We start from the raw sequence: 8,551 nt of genomic DNA on the forward strand, positions 1-8,551 counted from the left end.
CTTACTGGGATAGGCTCCAAATCCTCTGTACTGGATAAAGAGATTAGAAATGGATGGAAGTAAAGGCACTGTGTGGATGGAACTATACACAGTGTTAGAAACCCACTATGAAATGGCAGCATCTCACTGAGAATAAAATATCTTATAGTGCTGGCTTAAGGAAACAGCCTTTCCACCTCTCTTGCACATCAGTATCCATACCTAGTTATTTAAACAAATTGCCTCAAATTATAAACATCTTAATATGCTGGCTCTGTGGATCCGCATCAGGTATGTTTGCCCATTCCTTCAATTCATGTGCATCCAACACACAGTTCAATGCCAGCAACTACGCATAATCTAAAATACAATCCTTATTTCAGTATCTATGTAAACATATAGTCTGTTAACTTCATCATCTTCATCAAAAGTATGCCTAACCCCATTAGGAAGTGTTCTTGTTATAAGTGTATTCCTCAGCTTTCCCCAAATTATCTTCTTCTTGCCAACATCTCTAGTCTTTTATCCTGCAATAACTCAGCCAACACTTAAATCTCCAAAAGCTGCTTGTGTTAATTTCTTTAAATCACAAATATCATGTGTAAATACTGGCCATGTAATACTCTGCATTGTGGAATAATAGTTTATTTTAAAGGAAACTAGAGAAACTAAGAACTAGAGAAATCAAGAAAGGCTTTTTTTCTAGAATTAATAAATGCACATCCTGTTCACTGGGGAAATTAAATCCACACCAAGCAATCTTCAATATGTTCAGAATATGACAGCAAGAATCCTATCAGGGATGCATTATACCTGTTTTCAAGTCCTTGCACTGGTTACCTTTCAGATTTCGAGTCAACTTCAAAATCCTTATCCTCCTTATATACTGTCCTACAACTGTTATTATTGATCACCGAATTATTGTACTTGACATGACTTCATTCAGCCTTTCCTGAACGTCTATGACAGGCAGAGAGAGTGCTGTTTCTGGTGCGATCTTTTGCAGCTGACATTTCACTGTTTTAAACTAACAAGATTTTAACTTTATATCTAACTTTATATCTAGGCTCAGATTTAAACTATAAATCGTACAGTAATTAATAACAGTAAATACTGATGTTTTGCGCCCTCTTACCACAAAAATATGTGTTTTGTAGTTGGGATTAACTTTATTTCGTACGCGTAGCTACTCCGATTCGGACACCGAACAGTTAAAGATGGCGGCAAATCAGACACCCAGAGAGAGGGGGGGGGGGGCGTCTTCTCGCCTCCATAACTAAACTAAAATGCCAAATAGGAGTGGCTTAAGCGACATACACAGTCGTGTAACTGACAGTTTGAGGTAGCCTATCGTGTAAATTTCGCTTTGTTGCTGATAGGTTAAGCTTTCCAAACTCTGCCCCAAAGTCATGTGACTGATTTTTCGCCCTGTTTCGTTGGTTTAACACAATGATCACAAGCACCACCATGGTAACTGGGATGTGTAGTTTTTAATTCCGTTTGAATTATAACTGTACATACTGTCTTCATATTTGGCCAGGGCTTTAAGGAGCGCGCCAAAAAATTTCGGTGCCGTCATCTCCGCTTTAAAGGTACCCCCGTGCTGGAAGAATTTGACCTTGGAACGTTTGCCCAGCGTAGTTATAGTGGACATAAAAACAAGAGTTCGCTGGCATTATATCCTAGAAGACACAGACAGGCGCCAGACCGGTAAATGCTTGATGAACTAGGGATTGGACAGTTTCCAAGAGCTTGTACAATCGATGGAAATGTTCAAATAAATGTGCAAAAGAAATAAACAAAATAATCATTTATTTCTTTATCATATTGGCTAGCTAATGTCCTCTCTTTGCTAGTTAGTGGCTGTGTTTCTGCGTTGGGTAGTTTCTGAGACTGTTCTCAGGCGGAAGATGTAAACAGCTTAATTTTCGTGTTAAATAATTTAAAAAAAATAAAATTCATTCTATAAAGCAATCACATATTTGGGTACCGTTTCATAAAACTTTCATGCTTAAAATGTTTAGGGAGAAATGGAAGACTGGTGTGTATTTTTTCTTTAAACTATCAAGACCAGCCATACACAGTACAGTTTATGTACATACAGTAATGTTTATGTTCCTAAATTAATATCGTTTATGACCTTCAGATGCGTTATGCTCCTCTTCTTTTTATGCTCAGCTACTAAAATTTCCCTTTAGTGGTAAAATTCCATATAAATATTCAAAACTAAGCGGATTGAAACGTGCAAAGTAAAGACATTAAATGATTAAATCTTTTCACTACCAACCAATGCACCACGAGTGCCCCTGTCGGTCATTTTGGCCAGCCAATCACTTACCGCGGTGCCCTACGGTGCCCTGCGGGTTGGTTGCTTAACCGCGGGTTTTTAACGCTCATTTTGAATGGCTGCATCTGTATTTCACTTCAGCCTTTCACTCTTGCTTCCTTCCAATGAGGACGGAGCTGCGGGAGAAAGGGCGCTATAGAGGATCGCTGTGGAGAGCTGCTGCTGTGCTTTGACATCTGAGCTCTGTGGAAAACGATCTCAATACAATTCTGAAAAACGCAACTCCCCGAACGCCAGCCGAAAAAGTCTCCACAGCCGAAGCGCTGTGTCTCTTTTCAGCTGGCGATAAACCTTTCCTCGATCCTTTGCGGACTTGTAAAACTGTTCCTGATCAGAATAAAAAACGCTCACGCTAATACACAAGCACCCGTGTCTCGCCAAAGCTGACAAATAAACATACGGACAAGCCGCACTGCACGTGTGAACAGGGGAATGAGCGAGCGAGCGGGGATAGGGCGCCTCCTGCGCTTAAAAGCTTCCAGCACCTGGTATTCCCAGGCAGTCTCCCATCCAAGTACTAACCAGGCCCATCCCTGTTTAGCTTCCGAAATCAGACGAAATCAGGTGTGCTCAAGGGGGTGTGGACGTATGCGACAGCAAGGCTCGCTGGCACCCTTCTTATTGAGAGGACAGCTCCGTCACCTCTTTTACGACGCTGCTTTTTTTCCCTTTCGTTTTTCTCTTCTTCCCACGTTCTCTCTCTTCACTGCCTTCGTCCCCGCTCTATTTCACTTCAGCCTTTCACTCTTGCTTCCTTCCAAAGAGGACGGAGCTGCGGGAGAAAGGGCGCTATAGAGGATCGCTGTGGAGAGCTGCTGCTGTGCTTTGACATCTGAGCTCTGTGGAAAACGATCTCAATACAATTCTGAAAAACGCGACTCCCAGAACGCCAGCCGAACAAGTCTTGAAGTGGAAATCTAATAAGTAAATTGATTCTTAAAATGTAGAAAGCTTTGCAAAAAATATATTGGTGCTTTTAGATAATATATTTCAAGGATGTAAATGCTGTGCTACAGTACGTGCAGAATTTTAGAAAACAGTGCATCAACAAAGTACACTGTTTAGGTTACTTTAGAAGACAATGTACCAAAACAATATATGCTGTCTGGGTCGTTAGAATTAGCTGAAAGTAACTGATTAGCTTTGAATAACAAATCTAGTGCTTCTTCTCTCGCTTTTTGATGTAATCTGTTTTCTCTTAGGGAAAGGGGAACTTTTAGAAGGGACAAAGCGCTGAGCTTTTTTACAGCGCAGCGTCTTTTAAAAACCCTGTACTGCTTGTAACAAATTGAGTCTCTGGTTGGACTTTGCGAAGTGACAGCAGGGCTTGCAATATTGAAATAAAGACCTTACTCAGGTGAGAACTCTCTCTTGTGGCTTCCTTGATAGTTCCATGACAATTTGAGGGCTCGTCCGGGATCAGAAACCTGAATGCGAATGACTGCTGAAACTCCATCCGGACCCTGACAATTTTAGCAAAATTGGACGAACCTCGGAGGATAAATTGTTTATCCTTCCAGAGACGCGTCTGGAGAATTGGCAGCTGTCTGACGCCAGTAAGTGATCCTTAAAAATTAATAGTTTCAGAAGCGAGCCACAGGGGTGTTCTCACGCGGGTTTGATGAGTCTGAGACTCATATAAAGAACTTATCTTAACACAGACGTGTGGTTTTTGCTCTGCGGAGTAGTTGATGTGATAAGGCACCAATCGGTAAAAATGGGAAATTAAAATTCAAAGATGAAAATGGGACCGAGCAGTCCAGCAAAAGTACATGTACGACAAATTCAGAGAAACAATTATAGCCTGGGTTAGAGTAAAAAAAATGTTTTATGTTCATGAACTGTAAAGCTAGGGTAATAGGTGTAAGGGAACTTGCACATAATTTATAAATGATAATTAGGGGCCCATAACTATGAAGGATCTTTGTAAGTGAATCAGAATGGACAGAGGAAAGTTGAATTAGGAAAAAGAAGTTTCCTGAAGAAGGGGAAACTTAGAAGAGAAGGAGAAGAAAGGAAAGAAAGTGAATTGGAAAACTTATGTAATGGAAAGAGGAATCACAGAAATAATGGGAAGCTTCAAAAAAGACTAGTCTTGAAACTAAAGAACAGCAAGCTGCAGCTAAAGTCATGGCCATGCCTTCTAAAAAGAAAAAGTCTCCACCGAAACTAGAAAGCGGTCCGGAGCCAAAGCCTTTTCACTTGTTCGTGAAATGCCAATGTGCACTTTTACAGGTCCAGAAGGAACTCCAGCATATGTACATTGACATTGGTCTCCTAGTGAATTATTTGCATTAGTTAAGTCTTTTCCTAAATTGCCTGATGGCCGTAAAGAATTTAGAAGAAAGGCAAGCCTTGTTCTTGATTGTCTTAAGCCTAATTACAGTGACATAACCTTGTTGCTAGATTATATTGTTCCTAAAGGTTTACAACGTCCTCTAAAAAGGAGGAGGCAGATTGGCGGATAAGTGACCCAAATGATGAGGAAGTATCCATCTAAATTAAACCACACGGACATGGAGAGGAAAAGTTAGGCGGCCGCTTCTAAAAAGAGGTAAGGACTCCTCTTTTCTAAAAAGTCCCTTGTCCTCTCCATGTTGCTGTGGTGCTGAAGCAAGTACAACAGAAAAATGAGTTAATGGTGAATGTGTTTTTAGATGCCTGTTTTGTGAAGGTGGTGTAGAAAAAAAGGGATTGCTGAAGGAATAGCGTCTCGCCCTGCCCATGCGAAACAATCCAGGTGTTGCATCCTGGTACACAACTGCAGTACGGCTGAAGGTAGTAACTAGAACTGTACTCGCAGAACAGCCGAAAATGGTAACTCGATTCAACTGTGTGTTTAAAGCCAGGATTTGGAACCTGGTCCGTGTTCCCGAATTGTGATAGTTCGTCAGTTTGTCTCGACTGGGGGGTTCCGAGGGGCGCGTGGGAGACGTGAAAATGATTTGGTGTGAAGAGAAAAAAAAGTTTGATTAATCCAAAGTGAAACAGAAATATGTCAGACGGCATTTAGGCTGAACAGGAATGTAGAAAAGTGTATGAACATTTGGATAAAAATAAACAATATTTAGAGGAATATTTGAGAATTCAACAGAATATCATAGATGAGACGCAAAAATCTCTGATGGAAAAGCTAGAAGCAATGGCTGAACGAAAACGATGTTATATATGCAGAAAAAGAAACAGCAAAAGAAGAAATAGAACGCCTTAAGAGAGAATCTAGGAGAAGGGTGGGAATTAGTGTGGATATTTTTGAAAGAGCATTACCCACCGAAAACTGATTAAACAGCATGTCAGCAGAAGGAAGTGAGGATGTTTCAGATTTTACAGAAAGGTTTATAGCTTTATGGATAGTATACTCGGGGTTTGCCGATGAGAAGGAAGTGAATGAACATACTTCCACAGTATTAAAACAAATTTACTTGAGTGGGTTAAAACCTGATGTTGCCAAGAATGTACAACTATGCTTTCCTGATATTACGGACAGCGGAGACAGATTTGATTTAATAACTCGCGAAGCATGCATGCAGAAGTGCGAGCGCTGCAAATGGGAGGTAAAAAGACTCCCAAGGAGGAGAAAAGGGAGCCGCCAGTTTGTCGAAATTATTGTGCAACTTTAATGTTATACCGAGATATAAAACCCCAAAGACAAAACTACTAATAAGCTGGTGTGCAGTTACTAAAAAAAAGGTGTTTTTTGGAGAAATTGTAAGAAAGAGGCTTGATTTCACAATTAAAGAACATGTCAGAAGCTGAAACGAGAGCCGTGCGTGAACTAACAGTTTTAATCTAGTAAGCCCCTCTGTAGCCTTCCTAAATTTATCTCAGGATTGAAATAAAAGTGAAATAATCTTACAGTGTGCAGTAACTGGGGGACACAGGAGCACAGCTGTCCTGTTTTTAGACTAAAACAGCATAAAGATGTGATATAAAGTTTTCTAACGGGTAACAGGAGGCTACAGGAGAAGGGGTGCAAGGGTTGTGTTTAAAGCAAATATAAGCTGTCACAGTCTGCTTGGGAAAAGATGTACAGTTTCAACTACTGATGTGGGTGGGGGACACCCCAGACCTATTTTAGGCCCAGACTGCAGCATTTTATAAGGAATTACTGCATGAAATAGCATTTATGTAAACTAACTCAATAGAGTTATGTGATATTGTGATTGTTTTACCTAATGAGGGAATCCATAAGGCCGGGCTACTCCAAGTATTGGATCTAAAGAGGAAAAAAAGGAGTATAAAACCAACTACATGATAAAGCCAGGGTGACTGCCTTCTCAGAACGAGCTTGTCCAGTGACGTATTGGTTTAAGGGGGGTAGTGCAGTCTAAAGACAAAATTGCCTTGACCCCTGCAGCAGAAACCGTTTTTGATGTTTTGAAACAAGCTTTCTTGCAGACACTGGCCCTGGTCTGTATTCCCTCAGACTGATCATCTGTATGTAATCTGTCTGTAAGTGAAAGAAATGGGTTGTGAGCCGTTGTGCTGGTGCAGGAGCATGGAGATAGGCATCGTCTGGTGGGTTATTATTATTCAGGACCCCTTGATGCGGTGGCCAAGGGGCCGTGTTTATGTGTTGTGCAGGCTACCTGCCTGGCTGTATAAACTGTGAATAATCTGGTGTAGAACTAGCAGACCGAATGAAAATATTTAATTGAAACTTGTAAATATGCTAAATGGAAAATTGTAGCAATTTATATAGACTGTATATATACATTTGGTGTATGCCACAATTTTGGATGGCAGTGAAGGAATAGGGATTTCCCCAACATGGAAGGGACTCCAGTCAAGAATGCTGGGTTGGTCTCTGAACTGTTAAAAGCTTTGCAGCTACTGACTGAAGTAGCTGTGGTAAAGTATAAATCACATAATAAAGAAATGTTTCCAGTTACTCGAAGGAACAACTTTGCAGATGTAGCTGTCAGGTGCACAGTCCTGGTAGAACAGGAGTCTGAGACCCCTGTGAGACCTCTGTTGGTGAAAAGGGGACAGCTACAGGATATTCAGGCTGAGGCCTCTAAAGCAGAGAAAAGGACATGGTTAGAAAAGAGTGTGGTGCTGCCAGCACACTGGACGCTCTGCATGCCCTCACAGCCTAATGCCCTTTGTAGCTCGACTAATGCACTCTGTCGGACACCTGGGTGTGAGTCAAATGGTGTGCCGGTTACCCAAACCTGGGTGGGGACCGTGTTTGAAGCAATAGCCACTTATGTGGTATCTCAATGTGATGCTTATCAAAGGAACTCAACTACAGTTCAGGTGCAGGTGCTACAGCTCAAAAGGCCTGCTCCTGAGAAACCTTTCATGCAGTAGCAAATGTTTACAACCTTGGCTCTTATAATCTGTTTTCCCAGTGAGTTGCTGTCACTGCCTCTGTGTCTACCAAACACTTGATGATGGAGATAAGCCCTTGGTGGGCACTGCCCTACCGCATGTATTATGATCAAGGGACAGGCTGTGGCTGGATTATTCGGGGTGAGATGGACTGAGATCACCCTCAGTCTGCTGGAACCGTGGAATGAAGGAACAGAAAAGATTGACTAGACATCAGACTGAAGGAACACCATGGGATGCGGGCTGGATCAAACAGAACTGTGTAATAGAGCCTGTTTGATATCATCACAGGCCAATCAACGAAACTTCCTGGAGGGATGAATTTGGCTAATGGATTGTTGAATTTGCTAATTCTCTATTGTAGTATTGTAGGTTGTTAATTGAAGTGGTGCACGGGGCTGGTGAACAGGTGCTGGATGCTTGGAGACCTGCAGTAGAGGGAAGACACGACCTGATACCTGACGAGTGGGTGTGGTTGAGGAAGATATACCCTGCCAGATGTTGCAACCCTGCTGGGAAGGACCATATCAAGTGCAACTGACTACCGACTCTGCCATCTGAGTGACAGGATGAGATCGCTGGATCTACGCATTGCGCTGACACCGAACCACTGCACCAGAGACTGAGTGAACATTATTATATTGTCACTGTTTCTGTGTTTGTTGAGCTTCCTGAGGGGGGGTGACAGTGTACCTGTTAAGTGTAAGGAGTTTTACTTTTATAAATGGGGATATGGAATCAATACTTTATCAGTCAGCCACAAATAATAATCAGAGCTCCTGTTAGGATTGTATTGCTATAAAAGATGCTCATGGGAGTAATCCCCTTTGATAGAGGTGATTATTTAGGTTTATTGGCATGGGTAAATAGCCCTGCTTTTAGTCTGAGTGT

The 8,551-nt window shown here is 41.7% G+C and overlaps 1 pseudogene; it reads right to left on the reverse strand.

Moving 5' to 3' along the window:
• Positions 1 to 2,799: 2,799 nt before the first annotated feature.
• LOC138219082 (5S ribosomal RNA) lies at positions 2,800 to 2,918 on the reverse strand (annotated as a pseudogene).
• Positions 2,919 to 8,551: the final 5,633 nt, after the last annotated feature.

This window comes from Lepisosteus oculatus, chromosome 14 (genome assembly GCF_040954835.1).
Source record: "Lepisosteus oculatus isolate fLepOcu1 chromosome 14, fLepOcu1.hap2, whole genome shotgun sequence".
Taxonomy (NCBI): Eukaryota; Metazoa; Chordata; class Actinopteri; order Semionotiformes; family Lepisosteidae; genus Lepisosteus; species Lepisosteus oculatus.